The sequence below is a fragment of the Platalea leucorodia genome, assembly GCF_965183815.1.
Source record: "Platalea leucorodia genome assembly, chromosome: 4".
NCBI classification, from domain to species: domain Eukaryota; kingdom Metazoa; phylum Chordata; class Aves; order Pelecaniformes; family Threskiornithidae; genus Platalea; species Platalea leucorodia.
Genome location: NC_138826.1, coordinates 52,314,795 through 52,333,306, shown reverse-complemented (window position 1 = coordinate 52,333,306; position 18,512 = coordinate 52,314,795). Strand labels below are relative to the sequence as shown.

The window sequence follows — 18,512 nt, the reverse complement described above, 5'->3', positions numbered from 1 at the left end:
GAGCTCCTAAGGCTCTTGTCTCTATATAGAGACTAATGAGATAAAACAAATTAAATGCGGCTGCCAAATAAGTCATCTTCATCAGCAACTATCCTCAAGTCAAGTGACGACCCTAGGACAAACTTTCACTAGCTTCCACACGTTGCATGTTGTGACAGAAGCAGAAGACGGCTGTACTTTGTCATTCTTCCAATCTGAGCTCAGAGATGTGCCTTCTATGTAGCTGGCTGTGTAAGAAATCTGTATTGCTGCATCCTGGGGGTAACAGCTTTCCCCATAAGTGCCACCGCTTCGTTTTATGATCAGGTAGTACTAAAACCAAAGCACGGTTTCACTTATCTTCTGCCTGTGTTAACGTCCTTACCCTTGTACTTCGGTGGTGGGACGGAAGGGTAGGAGAGCAAAAGGCCTGCAAATGCACTGTTTCCAGTTAATTCTGCTGCCTTCTCTGTGAGCACCTGGGCAGCTACGTGTGCTCAAGGCAAGCTGAACGGTGCCCTCCTGACTGCGAGACCTCTTCACAACTACAAGCCCCTCAGTGAGCCTCTAACCGCCAGAGCCTGCTGCCAGCCAAGGCTGAAGCTGGCTGCTTCGACTGCAGAGAAAGGCAGTCCCTGCGGCCCGCGGGGAGCCGGCCGGCCCCGGGCAGCGCCTGCGCTCCGGGAAGAGCCGGAGGCGAGGCCGCTCGCTGCCGGCCGCCGCTCCTGAGGAACTTTCGGCTGCTTTGGAGGAGGAGGACGAGGAGGAGAAGGAGGAGAGGAGGAGAGGAGAGGAGAGGAGGAGAGGGCCGGGGCGCGCGGGGCGGGGCGGGCCGCGCCGCTGGCGGGCGGCGGGAGCAGCCAATGGCGGCCCGGTTCGGCGGCGCCGGGCTCTCGCGAGAGCCGCCAGTAAACATCCCCCCGCCGAGGCCCTCCCGCCGCCCGCCTCCTCCTGCCATTAGCGCGGGGGAGGGGGCCGTGCTCGCAGAGGCGCCGGCCGCAGGCAGCGAGCGAGGAGCCGGCGGGAGGGTGAGTGCTGCGGGGAGCCGGCGCAGCCCTCCGCCCCGGGGGCGCCCCTCGGCCCGGCCCGGCCCTCTCCCCGGAGTGGGGGAGCCGCCTTCCCCTGGCGTGGTGCGGGGGGAGAAGGGACCCTGTCACTGGAGACTGGAGACCTCCCTCTGCCTCCCCTCCCCTCCTTCCCCCCCACCGTGAGGCAGCAGGAGCAGCCATAGCCGTAGAGTCTGCGGGAGAGCAGCCTTAGCCCCGGCTGCTGCCCAGCCCCGGGAGGAGGCGGGCGGACCGGGGGCGGCTCCCGGCTGGGCAGCCGCCGGGGCGGTTTGGCCGCCTGCCGCCGGCGCGCTGCCCCTCCGGTGACTTCTGCCCCTGCCGCCGAGCCGGCGGGCGAGCGGGGGCTGCCGCCTCCCGCCGGCGGCACAAGTTGCCCGAGTTCGTCCGCCTCGCCGGGGTGGGTGCCGCCAGCCAGCCAGGCGCGGGGGTGCCCCGCCGCCAGCCGCTCCGTCCCCCGGCCGGGAGGGAGCGAGGGCTGAGCTCGGGGGGCGCCTGCCCCGCGGGCGGCTGGCGGCCGGGCGCGGCGCCCGGAGGGAGCGCCGAGGGGCTGGGGCGGCGGGCGGCGGGCCGGCGGTGCCCGGCCGGGGCTGGCGGCGGCGGGGGGAGAGATGAGGGGGGCGGGCGGCGGGGCGGGAGGCGAAGCCGGGCGGGTGTGGGTCCGCGCTGTGCGCGGCGGGGTCGGGCTCGGTGGCGGCGGGCGATCGTGAGGCGGCGCGGGGCGTCCCCGCGGCAGGCAGCGCGGCTGTCGGGCTGAAGCCTCTCCTGCCCTCTTCAGAAACAGATAAATAAGTAAAGGGGCAAAATTGCCTCTGTATTGCGCTTAAAAACCGCGCAAGCAAGCAGACAAAACTCTCAGGTGAACGAATCCAAGACCTGCTCTTGCAAGGTTTCCCTGAGCCAAAGGAGTTTTGGATTGGGCCCGTAATTGGACAGCCCGGCTCCTGCTCTGTATCTTTAGGCAATTTGCAGTGACTAAGATAAAGTTAAATGCTACGAGCTATGAGCTGTCTCCTGGTTTTGTTTGGTTTTAATTAATCCGGAACGTCTTGGGTTAGGCTAATAGAGTTCACAAGCCTGCTAAAAGGCTGCCTCCGCTGGTGTTGCACACCTGATCTCCTCTTGCAAAATCCAGAATGGGAATGAACGAGCCGTGATGTAGCCTCTGAATAAAAGCAATGCTGAAGTTCGACTTTAAAAAAAACAAAGTTTCTTACAGGATATCTGGTGGGATATATTCATGTTGTTTTGCTTTTACTTGCTCTTTGCTAAAGAGCAGTGAAATTCATTTTGGAATTTTACTTTTATTTATGTTGGGTTTTGTCACGTATGCTGATTCAGTGTTTTGATTACAGTTTTTTGAAGTCGCTTGAAGTAGAAGGATCTTATTTGTGAGCGTATATAACACTAATAAATCTCGCTAAATTGTTGTGCGTGTTCCATAAAAGATGCCTGAATATACACAGAAATCTTAAAAACTGCTTTCATTGTGTATACTTTAGGAACTTACGGGTGAAAGAGTATCAGTCTTAATTTTACTCTGCGCAGTTAACTGAGATGCTAGCCCATGGGCTCCTAACCTGAGAGGTGATGAGCAGTGGCCGCACTCATTGCATCTGAGAAATCTGTTACCGTATCTAATAGAACTGATGCAGTTTTGTCTTCTGTGCTATATGTAGATGTGTTTTCCTGCTTTTGTTAAAAGGTGTCTTGGATTAGGAAAGGTCAAATTTGCATAGTTCTGTGAAACTGGAACTCAGATGTTTTTCGCATTATACACTGCATAGTATATGTTCAATTTAAATATTATTGCTTAACAGAACTTAAAAAAAATTCTAAAATTAAGCATCTTATTTCTCAAACATTGCTGGGGAAAAGAAACCCCCAAACCGCTAGCTAAACAGAATTCAGAAGCAAATATTTACAGTGGACAGGTATCATGCTTTATTTCTTCTGCCTTTTCTTGCAGAAAGTTAGTCTTTCTAAAAAACAAACAAACAAAAAACCAAAACCAAACAACAAACCCCCACCCTGTCATTAACTTGCAGTGGACTTGGACCAGGCCCCTACGCTCTGGGTGTGCAATGAGGGCATGTTCCCAGGGGAACAGAAGTTTTGTCAAATGATCCATTGCGGACCTGCTTGTGCAAGCCTTCTGTTGCTGACCTCTGAGGGTCTGATCCTGTGCTTAGTGGAGTCCCTGGTGGGCCTCCGGTGGGTTGGAAGGATATGGGATGGCACACTGAAGTTCCACTGGAGTTCAGTGTATGCACAGCTTCTCACGCACGTGGGTGAGGTTTGCCTGGCTGTTGTTTCTCAGGACTTCTGTGTAGCCTCCTTTTGGCTCATCTATCTGTATGTCCCTGAAGCTTGAACAGTGGGTAGAAGTTTTTAATCATTTAAGTTACCTGCTGGAGTTTGGGATCTCTCTTGAGTCCTTTAGTAACCACAAGGAGCTTAGTCACAGTTTGAGAAGCACTGTTTTTGTCTACTGTATCTGTCTAGGCAATGGGTTTGTCTTGTTTTTAAAGCTTACCTTCTCCCTATAAATTCAGTTTTCACTCAGTCCATGTTTATTCTAATAAAAATGTTCTTCTTCCCACCAAGTTTAAGCTGACAGTTAGTTAAAATGTAAAGCCAATTGATAAACTTTGATATTTGTGTTCTAGGAGATGCAGGGTAGACATGTAAATTACAGTGAAAAGAATTACTTCTCTGAATACAGTATTCATCAGCACAAAGACTACTAAGCTGATATTACATGGTAAATGGTTTGCTTTTAGTCTCGCAGAAAGAGGCTTTATGTGTCTTAGGGTAATGACAGTTGACATAAATCAAACATACTATTGTCCACAAAATCATTTAATCTTCTCTTGTTCACAGCCCATTTCAACATATAGCTGCACTTAGAGCAGACCTGCCATCGGTAGTAATTGCATTACTGTAGCATGAAAATGTGGGTTTGATAAATAACTGACTGAAGTCTTAATTCTTTGGGATGGGTTGATGGAGGATTTTTCAAAGTCTGGTGACTAAATAACATCTTCCATTGTGCAAAAAGAAGTAACAGTGAGGGTAACCCAACCTAATGTTATGGGGTATGAACTCAGGAAGGAGTTATTTAGTGCATGGTGTGAATTTATATGCTGAACTGTATTTAAGGTGGGGGATCTTTTCTTGAAGGATCAGAAGTTAGTCGTTGCCAAATGCAGAAGAGTAGACTTCTTCATTTTATTGGTACAAAAAGTCCTGCAGCTCTGTAGTTTACAACTACAGAATAACTTTTGGCAGTCCCATTGCTCCCGCATCTGCGTGAGGAAAGAATAGAACATTTTTCTTTGACAACGATAAAAACAAAACGGGGACTGGGGGGGGGATGTGTGAACAAATTTATTGGAAAAAAACCTTATTTTCCTTGTCGTAAATAATTCGATCAGCATGGGAAGCATTAAAATGAGCAGTTGTCATAGTTAATACTGTCTTTTACTTGTGAAATTAGGTAATTTTGTGAGGCTTGCATTAATATCTCACTTAATACTTTGTAGAGGTTAAAAAAGCAAAGGAAAACAGCAGATTGGGAAAGAATATTAATCATTATGCTATTTGAATTGTCTATTTGAACTGTAGATTGGGAACTTAGTTTGTGATGTGTGTCTTTAATATTTATACCTAGAAACTTGTAATTTGTTAGCTGATGTGGTTTTATGAGAATTGCAACTGAATAGAATATGAAGAAAGCAGATACCTAGAATTTTAATGTAATAAACTTGCTTCAGAAGACTACTTATATGAGATTTTGATTGTCAAAGGAACAGTCAACGTCTGTATTTTTACTAGTAAAAGGGAACAATGGTTGATTAAAATGGTAGTCTGGGTTTATGGGATTTCACAAGAGTAAGAATCTCCTGAAGCAGTAAAAAGAGAGACAACCATTCACCTTTTAGTAACAAGGAACAGACAATATTAAGTAATAGTTTGGTGCAAACGGGTTGCGCAAACAGATTGAGTTTGTCATAGGTGGCAGAATGAATGGGAGGGAGGAAGTAAGGGGATAACTCTGCTCTATATGGGGAGAGGAGCTATGTTTAGAGGACGAGTGTTTATTGTATTGCAGCTTATGTTAGCTATGCCTCTTGTGTTCCAGAGTTTGAGCCTGTGATTGCTGACATGCTGTAGGGGAGCTGCAGACTTAGCGAAGATCTTGGCATATCGGAATTCGTTGCATTTCTTTCCACAGAAGTGGAAACAAAACCCCTTTTTGTTAAAATCTTTGAGCAGATGAAAGGTCATGAGACCTTTTTCTACTATGTGTAATAAAGATAGCAGTTTACAGTTCCCTGAGAGTACTATGTGTAATGTCACATTAAGTAAGGCACTGCTAGTGCATTTATAAAACGTGCCAAGAAATTTTAGCAATTAAATCTCCTTGTAGTAAAACAAAACCAAGCAAACTGCCCCCCAGACAAACAATTAGAAAACTTAAGTCAAGTGGGTACTTTAACAGAAAGAAGTACTTCATTTAGGGCCCTTTTTATGAGCCACTACAGTAGAATAATGCTTATGAGAAATACAGTCGTGCTTAAGTTGGGTGCGATTAAAATGAAGGTATTAGGTCACGCCAAGCCATAGGCGTTACAAATGCAGTCAGCTTCCATACAGAGGAGTTTAAACTGAGGGGAGGAGGGAACAAAAGTCATAACTTCAGTAAGACACACGACTACCCTGAAGCTACTGCCAAGAAGGACGCAAACAACAAAAGAAAGTTGCTTGACAGAAGCAGCTTGCTACAGGTGGGGAGTTGTGTGTGCTGAGGGGGCTCTCCTGGTTGTACCAGGTGGGGCTCCATCTCCCTGTCCCTGACGCAACAGAGCGCGAGACAACTTCTCTAGCACACTTGGGCTCTACCATGAACTTCTCTCGGCATCGCTGAGAACCCCCACAGGGGCCACGTATGTCCTCTTCCCGCCAGACCGCTGCCAGTTTGGAGACTCTTGAGTCTGCTCTGTGGGAAAAGCATTTTCCAGGGGCAGTGTTCATTACCAAGGCAGATTTGCTTACACCATATATGCAAACCTTGAATTTGCTGGCACTACTACCAATCTGAGCTCAGTCACCTGTGGGGGATCGCTTGATAAAGTGGACCTTTCCCACAGATCACTGTTTTCTACTTCGTTTTTTTTTCCAGAATGAGTAAAGCTGAATCTAATATTGGGAGAGGCCTGACTCAACTGCCATGTAACACCAGAACACCTATAGCTTCTCTTGGTAGAAAGCTTCAGTGTTGTTATGAGTGCAGTAGTGAAAAAAGGGACTGCTTATAGCTGAACTGGTAGTTAAATTCCAAGCGATATTTCATTGTCTGCAGGAGAGCCGTTTTGTACGAGCCAGCCAATACGCGGATTACCTAGCCACAGAACTCGCTTACCATGGTTTGAAGCTGAACTTGGGATTAGCCATCTTAGGTTTCCATGTGTCACAACTGAGCGCAGAGGAGAGGGTGACAGGACACAGGTGTGGCCTGGTATCTCCCCTTTATTTCCCAGCTCAGAACTACCTCTTTGGCTGATTAGCTAGATCCGAACGAAAATGTGGAGAAGGCAGGAGCAGCTCACAGGCATCTTCCCATAAAAACTGAGAAAAACCTGTCCTTTCAGGAAAAATTACCATTTTCCAAATTAGCCAGGTAGAAATAGCAGACCTTACTCCAATGGCATCAGGCTCCTTTTGTCTTGCTTTTTATACTGGAAAAGTGTTTATCACAGACATTTCTTAAAATTTGTTTAAATTATTTTTTTGCAATGAATAGTTGCGTAATGTGTTCCCAGCCCTTCCCTCTCGCTGATGCCTTATGAGGGAGGTAACCAGAACACCAGCCAAATATCAGCCTGATGATGAAAGAAGTGTTCCACTTAAAATGTCACTAATTTTTAGCATGCTGAGTCCTGAATGAAGAGGAAAGCTTATGTTAGTAGCTCCACAGACAAAAGCGTTGTACTGCATTGTTTAAAGGCCGTTGTTGTTTCTTGAAGTTAAAGATAACTGGATTCTCCTGTTTTGTGGTATTTAGTGTTTGGCAGAGCAGGAAAGGAGAACAAATTCAATCATAAGGTGAAGATTTAATGGGAGTTCCTGTTTTTACAAATTGTAGAAACTGAATATGGAGAATGAAATCTGTTTAACAAGAATTAAAAATATAATTTAACAAGCTGTAACATCTGGAACTATAAGAGAATTTTGTGCTCTGCATATGAGCTTCTCTGTGGGACACTAGGCAATCATACGGCAATGAAAGACATGGCTGTTAGAAACATGTAACAGCCAACTGTTAACGCACATTCCTGTTCAGTGGAGTAATGGCTTTTGGTTAACGGGTATTTGTGTAGCAAATGCGCTTGGTGAGACATACCAAGTAAGGTCGTCTTATGGTGCAGATCGTAATAGCGGTGTGTCTCAGAAAGCAGTTAAGTGCATCGCAGTGAATTCTGACTGTCAAGATCAGGTGAAAGAAAGGAATTTTATCACTTCTGGTGTCGTTAATGTGCATCTTTGTCACTGGGTTTTGTTGCTTTTTGTTTGTGCTTGGCTAGTCCACTAAAGTCGTAAAGAACTCTTGTTTGGGCAGGTGAGTTGATATTCTTCATGACTGAGTTGCCAGATTTCACTTCTGTAAATCAAAAGTTTTGTTGTGCCTAAAGAAAATTTCTATTACTAAGGTAAGCTGCCTGCTTACAGTTTAAAATAATTTATTTCCTTCACTTCATGAAATTAGTTACAGCATGAATCTTGGTTTCTGCAAATGCTGTAGGAAAGGAAATATTCACATTCAAGGGGGGGGGGACACACGACACAAACAAAACAACCCTGATTATATTGTAAATAAAATTTCTAATAAAGTCTTACTGTTCAGTCCTTCCCCAGTCTTAACAGGCATAGGTAGCATCTTAGAAAGTGATGACTAAGGGCAGAGAAGCAAGGTTTATTAAAACAGGAGTTCTCCATGAGTTCAGCTCCCAAATGTCTTGCAAGCAAAATATATAGATGACCATTTTATATTGAAGTGTATTAGATAGGTTCTCTTATGGTTAATTATTGTATGGAGACTCTTTCCCTACTCTGTCCTGTTTATCTTCTCAGGGAGTTTCATTTAGCAGAGAAGGAGAGTTCATATAAAATATGTATTATGTGAGTATCTCTCCTTTATAAAAAACAAATTATGTTAAGAACACCTGGAATAATCACCTGTAAATTGCTTATGCTTTGAATTGTTCCAACTAGAAATTGAGTGAACTTGAAGTCAGGCAAAATGACAATAAGAGGAATAAAAACCTACAGAGCAGAAACTGTTTTGAAGTACTTGAAAAACCCAAAGTGCAGAATACAGACATTACATCAAACATTTAGTGATGAGAGGGTACAGTATAAAACATGAATATAATTGACCTTTAGTATCTGCTTAAAAAGATACATGTGGAACTGAAGTCCCGTAAAGCCCCCCTTGATATTCTTCGGCTGAATCTGAGTGTTACAGCTGTCTCTGAGGTCGAGTTATACCAGCCATGGAGTGGTTAGACAGGAACAGAAGTTGAGGCTGTGGTTCTCGACTCCAGTGAACCACAGGCTACTGTCAAGCCACAACGCACTCCCAGACCATCATGCACCTTTGATTAAAAAAAAACACTCCTGTCCCACTGACCAGCTGCACGCTGCTGACAGTGTCCGTGGACCAAAGGTTGGAAATCACTGAGTTATGATGAGCTGTGGTATGAGGAACAATCATCGTCAGAAATAGTTTCAGGTAAGAAAATGAAATGCAGGTAATTTATTATAGGATATTGAGAAGGATAGCGTTTTAGATTAAGGGAGATAAAGGTCTGGAGAAACAAACCCAGTTATTTTGGTTTGGAAGATGAAGGGAGTAGAGAAGGGGATTCCTTCCTCCCCCTGTTAAATCTTTTTCTTCTCCTTTCTTTTCCTTCCCTGTCTTTTTTTCATGAGCCAGTGATAAAGGGAAAAGAACAAAGTGGAGTGCTTTAGATGTTCAAGCTTTGCTGGCAAACCTTCAAAGAAATTGGAAAATTTTTTAGCTTCTTTCTTATGTTGCAGCATGTACCGCTTCTCGACCAGCTCTAGTACTCGGTAATTAGCAGTGTTTACAGGCAACATTCATCTATTCCTTCAACAGGAAGGAACACACTGAAGTCACTGTGAGCCCCAGGTGCACAAGGAAATGCAAAGTTGTCTCCAAAGATTTGAGGCCATGTAGCTAAGGTAGTGTTACAGGAGAACAAATGTGTGGGATGAAAACTTGGATTTCAGCTGTGCTGGCATGGTAGTAATAATACGGAAGGATGGAGCTGTCCAGGGGAGGATTATATCTTTACCAGCTGATTAGTTTGAGCATGTAAATCTTGGTGTTTCCAGAGGATTGGTTACACCTGAGATGTAATTTAGATGCAAGTGAACTTGTATTGAAGTTTCTTGTGACAGGAATGGTGATCTGTCCTCATGTCTTCCAAGGCTTACTGCTCTGGGCTCTGTCACAAAGAGGAGTATGAAACGAATGCCATACTGACACAATCAATCCCCCTGATGGTGCATGGTCTCAGACCACGGATCTCTTAGTGGGCTAACCAACATGTGGATATTCAAGCTGACTTAATGTATTGCAGCTCCAATCCCAACTCCTTCAATCAATATCAGTGGTGCTGATATTACTGGGGGGTGACCTAAAGGAACTTTCCACTTGTTTTCTCAGGAGGCATCTGGGTACAACCTGCCATTTTCCCTGCTATCACGGTGCCGTTTGCTCTACGTTCATACTGAAAGCGTTGTCTCTGAGAGCTGTGGTTCATTTGTTACTCCAAAGTCTTAGGCTCGCACTTGGGTACCTGTAAGCCCCATTTAATCCCAGGGGGCACCTGATTCATGTGAACTGTTTGCTTTTGCTCACAGACATGTAAGCCAATTGTGTAGTGGCAAATGAAAGAAGAACAAATCCCTTTCAGTGTTCAGGAAAAATAGATGAACGTTCTATCACCCAAACCGGAGATGAGAGAATTTCACATGTCTGAATATACCCTGACATACAGCACTGATTTCAGCTGCTGCTCACAGCTTGTGCTGCAGCCTGGCTGCTGACAGAATAACTTTGCTGAACACCTTTGCTGGAAAATAGCAAAGAGGTTCCTTGAACCTTGCCAAAAATGCTGCTGCCTTCACCTTCGCTCATCAGTAAGATGCAAAGCTCTGGCCATGGTGAGGGTACAATGAAGAAATATGCTTGCCCATTATATGTTTAAATAAGCAAAATAACATTCTGCTTTGTAAAATAATCCTTACAAGAGCAACATTTAGGAAAAAAGTTAATAGATACACATCCATTTTTTCATGCGGACTTTAGATCACTGCATTTGAAAGGATTGAAAGAATAGTGGAAAGTCAAAAATGAAAAAGGAAGTAATTATGAGGTAATTGGGGGGAAATTGTTATGCTCTAATAAAGATAAGTAATTTTAGCTAATTTTCCCTCTGCCCTTTTTATTAAACAAGCAGTAGTATTTAGAAAGCCAATTTCAGTTTTGTTTACAGTCCAGTCTCAGTTTCACATTTTGACCCCCAGGCATGCGATGAGCCTGTGTTGATTAGGGAGCAAAGGCTGCAGGAGAAGAATGATGATGACAATTTTGGTTATACTATTTCTCTTTTTTAAAAAACAAAACAGAACAAACCACCACCAAAAAAACCCAACCAACCTTAAACCTGTTAGTGCTCTTTGTATTTTTTTTCCATGTAGAAGCTCACTTTTGAAACTGGTCTTGACAGTATCTTTCTTATTTCTATTTGACTGTAATTTTCTCAGTCTGGGAAAGCTACCGTAAATGTATTTTCTTGGTTCTTTTACCTAAGTGCTCTGAAGAAGTCATGTCATATGTAAAGAACGCTGCCATACAGACTAAGAGACTAAAGGCTTCTGTATTCTTACTTAGGACATTAGGGAGCAATAGTGAATCTGGATCTGCCTGTGCACAGTTGAAGAATGCAGTTGCATGATGAGATTTTCTTCTGTCATTGTGGAATCTAAGTGCTTTCCCTCCTTCTCTTGCCTGCCAAGGCAAGGCTGGATTTTACCGTGTCCCCCCTGCCCTTTTTTTTTAAGGTGTCCCCCCCGCCCTTTCTCTTTGAATCGTAAAGTAAATCCTCTCCAGATATTACACACTAATAAACCACAGTAAGAGCAGTGCAGATTAAGCTCCATATTTGTCTTGGATGGAAGGCCAGACTTCTGTCTGGAACGTCTGAATCGGCGCTTTGGGTGCAGCTTCCTTCTCTTCAAGGGTGGCGATCATCTTGGCAACAAAGCATCTGATTTACAAGATGAAGTCACAGAAGTAGGCTCCCATCATAAATGTACATCTAGGGATGGAAATAGGGGCTTTTTTGCTTGTGGTATAACAAGTGCTGCACCTGCTTATGCTTTTTCTTCCTGTTTTCTCTTCCTTGGGTAGATCAGGAATGTAGTTAATGCTTGACCAAGAGTGTAGGATTTTTAAGGGAAATAAGATTTGTCTAACCCTACTTTTTACAAGGAAGCTGTACTGAATGCATTCTAATGGCTTTCCAGATTAATGGGATCTAGATTAATATTTGCCGATGACTAATGTATGAATAAAATAAACACTTAAGGATTTCTTTGTAATTCTTGGTTTCCTTTGGTACCTCAGTCAATGCCGCTTCTGAGCAAGAAGCCTCTTTTGTTGATACAAAGCTAAATTTACTACCCATACTGAATTTGGTAGTATAATTCTCATAAACTTTGAGGGAGAAGGGACTGACAAAGGATAATCCAGCCTCTGTTGTGGATACCTAGGACATTTTTTTAAGTGATAGGCAGAGAGAGAATATACGAATGTACCAAGTTCTTTTTGTGAGTGCTTTTTCAATATTGAAAGATCTGGTGCTCTTTGAGGTACTGACCACATTTGACGCTGCGTATTTCAAAGGCATTGTTCAATCAGTTTAGCAGCTGTTTACAAAGCACCAAAATTCAGAAGGCCTTCAGCTTCTTTGAATTAAACACATTATTTTCTCTCAACTCGGCATCTTTAAATTTACTGAGCAGCACCAATCCCCTAATATTAAGTGTGTTTATATTCAGTTACCATGTGCCATCTGAATGCAACAAAGTTCAAATTAATTAATATAATCAACTGATTTTTCAAAACTATTGCTCTGAATTGTATTTGTGACACGTATGGCTTTGCTTTCTAGCAAAGTTAATTCACTGGGATCTATATGCTTTCTGTGGGTGTGGGGATTTATTATGAGAAATGAAGATTGATGTTCATGATCAAAGATTTTGATCCCATATTATCTGTGTCCTCTTAAAATTACTCTGTATTCTTAAAGCAGAGTTTAAAATACTGTTACTTTCTCTTAGTTTTCTAAGTTCGTATTACTTGCTTCATGCCCCTTTACTGGCAAGAGACAAGGCAGATATTCCTAATGATGTGAGTCCTTGAAATTGAGTGGTTTATTCAAGGTGAGCCTATGTTTATATGCTAAATTTTCTTAAAGAAAAATACTTGGGAGCTCTTAAACTTTTGTTGGCTCCAGAAAGCATGTGGGATGGGAATATTCCTGTTGGCTGCTCTCCTTTTGCATGGCTGTGGCATGTTGAAAGTCAGCAGGTCTTGTTTTTTCCTACTGTGAAAGTGTGGCGTTACATATATTACTTAAAGAAATACTTAGTTCATATTTTGCAAATACATACTGGGATACTTTCACCAAAGATGCTAGGTAAAAGCAATTCGTGTTTTGAAGGAACATGCTATTTTGAGGGAGGATAATTCATTTTCCCCACCTTATTCAGTCCTTGGCCTTTAGAATGGTATCAACAAAGGAAGTGACTCTTACAGATGCTTTGTGATGTGGTTCCTAATTTATTGAGAGCTGGACTGAGATCCATTGACTCATTTCACGTAAGCCACCAAAGAGCTATTTCCAGTTACCGCCTGGACCGGGTCTCTGAGCTGAAAGATGCCATCTCTGACTGCCAGCCATGCTTCACAAGAGACATAACAAACTTGCATTACAAATATTTCAACATTATAATTCAGCCTTTGAAGTTTTGGCACTTATTTGGCAAAGGATGTCTCCAAAGAGGTATTTTTAGCAAACATTATGTATAGAGCTTCAGATCTTCATCTTTTTTCTTTATGTGGAGAATATTTTTACTGTCTGTGAGGTGCCCGGAGTTAAAGGATGTAAAAATGACAAGATGCTCAAACCACAGTTGGATTCAAGTTGTCTCAAGTTTGGTGGGAGCTGGGTCTATCCATGTTACAGACAGTTGCCTGGTCCTCCTGTGCTGGAGAGCCCAGCGCTCTGTGGTGCAGATGGGGATGGGGCAGGGATGCCACCTATTTTGTTTGCTTCATTTGGCCCTTGGAACATACTCTAACTGTAAGTCACATCCATTTGCTGCAGGACTATTATGTGATGAGGCTGGGTTTCTAGAAATGCTTGAAAAACCTCTTAGAGACATGGCCAACAGTTACAGGCTTTTGAGACGATCAGGAGAAGCAAACTGCTAAATCCAAAGATTAATTCCAGGTACCCTCATCACAAGGAGAGTTGGCATTGTATCAGCTGCCAGGCAGGATTCATCTGCCTGCCCTTGGGTGCTTAAAGGTTGCACATCCAAGCCAGTTAGTCTTAACAGTCCTCTGTAGTCAGTGGAGATGAAAAATCACTAGGAGGAGATGTTTGCTTCCGCCTTCTGTGAGGGCGACTCTTTTAGGACTCTGCCACTAGAGCTGGTAGAACAGAGGTTAACATCTTTTTCAGGAGAAAAAGATGGGTACAAGCAAGGCCCTGGTGGACTTTCAGTTGTGCAGCCTCAAATGCGTATAGACGCTCTGATACTGCTGTGTGACTTCCCAGTAGTTTCATATGGCAGTTGACATTTCAACAATAAAATAATCCGCTGGCTTCACCTTAGTAAAATATCCCTGCAGGTGCACGCAAAAACTTGTGAATTCACAGACTCCTTTTGTTTTGCCAACAGCGGAGTCAGAATCCCTTTGTTTTTCTCTAGAAGAGTGTGAGGAATGTGCTTCCTCAATAGCAGCTGCAAGAGCCCGGGGTAAACACCAGTGTAAGTAGGCAGAGTTCCTCTGTAGTTGCACCTCTGAAAAACCCCGGGCCCAGGTCAATTGAGCTTTTTTTCTGTTTCCTGCTGTAATTCTAGTTTTTCCCATAGTTCATTGTGCCATTTAGTGTTAAAAACAGGATTCCATAAAACATTTTTATGTTCCTTAAGTGCACACATTTTATTTTTCAAACTCGTATCTGTATGAAGGCTTGCCAGAGAAACAGCTTGCCTTTCCCCAGTGCTGACCTGACCTGACTGTAATACTAAACTCAAGGTAAGAGTCAGGACTGATGCAGCGATTCCATGTCTCAGCTCTTCCCTCGGGTTTCTGGCAGCTTCTACAAATTACTCTTTGTGCTTCAGATGCTAGTATGGTGCTGCACAGTTTACTTTTTTTAAAAATTATTTTTTATTTTGGCAACTCTGATTAATTTTGCTGTGCCTCACTTTCCCCATTTCTAAAAATCAGATTGAAATTTTCATCATATTTTGAGAACTGTACGTAGAGAGTGCTATGTAAGCCTATATGTTATCTTGGATATATTTGTACTAATAAATGGGTGGAGATGGAAGGGGTCTGCTCCCCAGGCCACTGTAGACACTTGTTACAAGGCAGAGTTCTCTGGTCAAGTTCTTCCCTTGCTCATATACCTTTGAAGTCCCCCCAGGATTGGGCCTGGGTTCATTTACTTTCCTTCATAGTCAGCTGTGATACCATTGCTGACATGCTTTACTAAGATGATGTGCTTTATGTTTCAGTTTTGCAAAGTACCTTGAGATCTGAATGGAAAATAGTTTAAAAGGGCAAAACATAATTTGCTTGAAAGCTGGGAGGCAGGTTCATCACATAGGGAAGCAGAATAAAGCTTGGAGCTCCAGCTCATTGGAAGAGGAAGATGCTTTCTGGCATTATTAACATGAGGAATAACCCAAAGGAGAGGAAAGCAGCTTGAGGCTTGGTAGCAGCCCCAAGAGACCGTTGCAGCTTTGGGCATGCTGGGAAGGGGGAGGGCATACCTCCTTCCTGGAGGCTACCAGCACAGCAGCTTCCCTGTGCTTTCAGGATTTGCTGAAATTTCCATAATTTATTTTATTACTGTTTTATTTTGGAAGATTTTACTCAAGGGGATGCAGGAAAAAAAAATAGACTAGCCTCCAGATCTTGCTTCCATCCCTGTGTTAACATCTTAGACCTGCGGAGAGTAGTGAATTTTTTATTATGCAGCTAGGCTAGCGAGGTAGGTAGGGCTCAATATCAATTGGGGCATGATCTGTGGAGTAAAAAGTGCTAGTTTTTGCACAGACCTTTTCTGACTGCCAGGGGTACTTCTAAAATAAGGGATTTCACTTGGGTTTTTTTGTAAATGAGTGCAAGTTGAAATGTATTTTAAGACTCAATTGAAGCAATAATTAATTGTCTGAGGAATCACAAATGTAAATGTTTTTGATTCTGTACTAATACTGTATTATTAGACTCCCTTCTCTTTTTTAGTGCTTTTTATATTTTCAGAAGAAGTGAAGAGAATATAGCAGAGCAGCTGCTTCCTAGTGATTCGTGAAATTGAGAAGTAGTCTCTCCTACCCTGTGTTATATCAATGTGACAAACTACATTCTTGATATTATGTGAACTAGTAAAACTTTCCAAATGTTGTCCATTTATCAGTACTTTAAAGGACAGTTGATGAATGTTATTTGCATATGAACAACAGAATGTGTAAACATTGACTGGGGAGTCATTCAAATGAATGCTTTCAGCTGGATTCACAATAGCAACATTTCGCCAAGGCTGACTGTAGCTCAACTTGGAAATGTAATCACCAAACTTGGTCACTTGCAGTGTATTAGTATTTAATTGTCCTTTCTATTGCTTTTTCCCCGTATATTTTTCCTTCAGTTTCTGAAACCAGAATGAGACGTCAACCCTGTCCTTGGAACAGTGAAAAACATCTCAGTTGCTCATCTTGCCACTCACCCTTCCAAATCCACGATATACAGATTAATGCCTCTTCTGCAGTCGACTGTAGTAGTTAACTGGTTGTCCAGTCTGATCGAATGGGCAGCTCAGAGAAGCACAATGAAAAAGAAGCAGCCACATGCCTCAAGTTTTGGGGCCAGGTTAAATGAATTTTCAGAATGAGTTAATAAGTAATTTTTTAATACTACTTTAGCATCTTTTCTCTAAAGAGCCCAGGTTCTTTGTGCATATGAACTCATTAAGCCTCCTAATGTGACCTGCTAGGTACAGGAATGATATGTTTGTTTTTGTGTAGGGTAACTGAGGCACACCCTAAGTACATTTCTTTTTTTCTTTCTTTTTTTTTTCTGTAGCATTTGTTTTTGTACATGGGAAATAAAATAGAATCCAGATCATCTGTTACTTAATGCAGTTTCCTGTGTTGTAGCCGCAAGAGCATCCTTCCACTGTACATACATCATCTGCAATGAGAAAAAGAAAACTCAAAATATTCATGACTTCAACACTTGCATCACTGGCAAATACCGGAAATTTAATGTGCTTTTATTTTGCAGAAAGGTTTGTCATCTCAAGTCACCATTAGAGGTTGTGTTAGGCATGCCTTCGCTGGTAACTCTTCTGGTAGAGTTGTCGAGTGGGATGAGAGGGGACGCATTAAGGAATGAGTGAGAAATGCGAGTGGGTCTTAAGGTGGATGTTCCTGATGTGTTGCTGTAGATCAGGTACCAGGCTTTGCTCTGAGTCCTTGCTTTTGGCATTCTTTGGGCGAGCATAAAACTATTCAAATTCAAGCACAAATTATGTCTGTGCTGCACAGTGTGGACTTCTGCTCCATGTCAGCATTGCTGTTTGAGCTTGTTTCTCCGCGTTGAGCTTTGTTCAACATGCAGGAACCAAGCAGTGCTCCAGGAGGAGCACTTGGTATGGCTTCCGAAGCAAGCAGAAGCAGCACGTAGTACGAACCCTTCTTGGTCTTCATGAATGACCCTAGCTATGTTTACAAAGAGTGCAGCATATGGTACGCCATCTAGGGTATAGGTGTTCAGCTGTTCATCGTGATCAGCCTCACCATAACCCTTTTCATCAATATCAAACGAATTGTGTTCCCTAGTGTTGCAGCTTGAAGGGGATGTGAGGAAAGTATTTGTAGCCTGTCTTTTGAGAGCTTTGCAAAGCCGTCCTCTCCACCAGCCCATTTCCAAATGAAGCCAGCAAAAGTTGGTGCAAGAGGAACGTGACTCATTGGTGAGAGCATTTCTTTAACAGTTGTCACAGACTCTGGGTTGTATGTTGTACCCTGTCTGAATTACTGGCCACTGAAAAGGGACAGACCTGTCCTCCCATCACCACGAGTGTATCCAAACGCTACTTGGATGTAGTCCAAATTTGGGTGCCTGCAAAAGGGATGGTGCTGTTCTCCCCCTTGTCCTCTGTGCCTATCCATGTTTCGTTACTCTTCTTTCATGAAATTCAGCAGTTGTGTAGTTGGAGGGTGGGACAACCCAACTTGCTGATTTTATGGAAAAATGGTCTCATTCTTACAGGGGGATGGGAGTGGTTGGTAGCTTAGGTTTGTCAGGCTGCTGAGTTCACCTAATTTGCCTATGGCTGCATTACTGGGAAAACTGTAGGAGTGCGTGGCCAGGACTGGAGGGAGCAGCAAAGTGAGAGGGAGGGACCTCTCTCTCTAAGAAGCAATTCATAGACCTGCATCGACACTCCTTGAAACAGAACTTGGCAGCAATGTCTATCCTTTCTGTGTAAGGGCCTTGTGCATGGGGCCCATCCCCATAAGGAAATGTTAATGTTAAATAATATTTCAAAGTGGAAATGATCTCATTCTTCCTACGGCTTATTTGGGTTTTTCTCTGGTTACTATTTATGGGAAATAGCTGGTTGTATCCAACTTGTCAAGCAATTCAGATTGCTGCCTGAAAGACTCCTTTATTTGCCACTCCACCAGCCTCCATCTTTACACATTGTTTGCACTAAACTGATATTTCTGTTCGAATTTCCTGCAGGTAACTCCACTTGTCTTCATCTCCACTTGACAGATAAGGAAATGGAGGCACAATGACACTTAGTCACCTTACAGGGCAATAGAAACTTATACCTTGAAAAGGAACAGTGAGAGCCATTCTGCAGGAACACAAGTGTTGCTTTTCCTTCTGCTTTTCTGTAAAGCCTGTACCTGTGTATGAGGTGACCTGTGTTCCATCAAGAGTCCTTCTTACTGATGAGTCTTGCTCCTTTTCTCAGTCGAGAGCATGCTTAGCCCTCAGGACATGCTACAAGATTGTTCTGAAGGCTTTCTTGGTGGGAAAGGTTTGCTCCTAGAGAC

At 43.5% G+C, this 18,512-nt stretch overlaps 1 protein-coding gene across 1 annotated transcript in view; it reads left to right on the top strand.

Moving 5' to 3' along the window:
• The first annotated feature begins 887 nt into the window (after positions 1-887).
• Positions 888-18,512, top strand: part of STK38L (serine/threonine kinase 38 like) — a 53,230-nt gene continuing 35,605 nt past the window's right edge. Inside the window, exon 1 of the mRNA XM_082310339.1 lies at positions 888-1,007. The gene's annotated coding sequence lies outside the window, so the exon portion shown is untranslated. The remainder of the gene's footprint in view (positions 1,008-18,512) is intronic.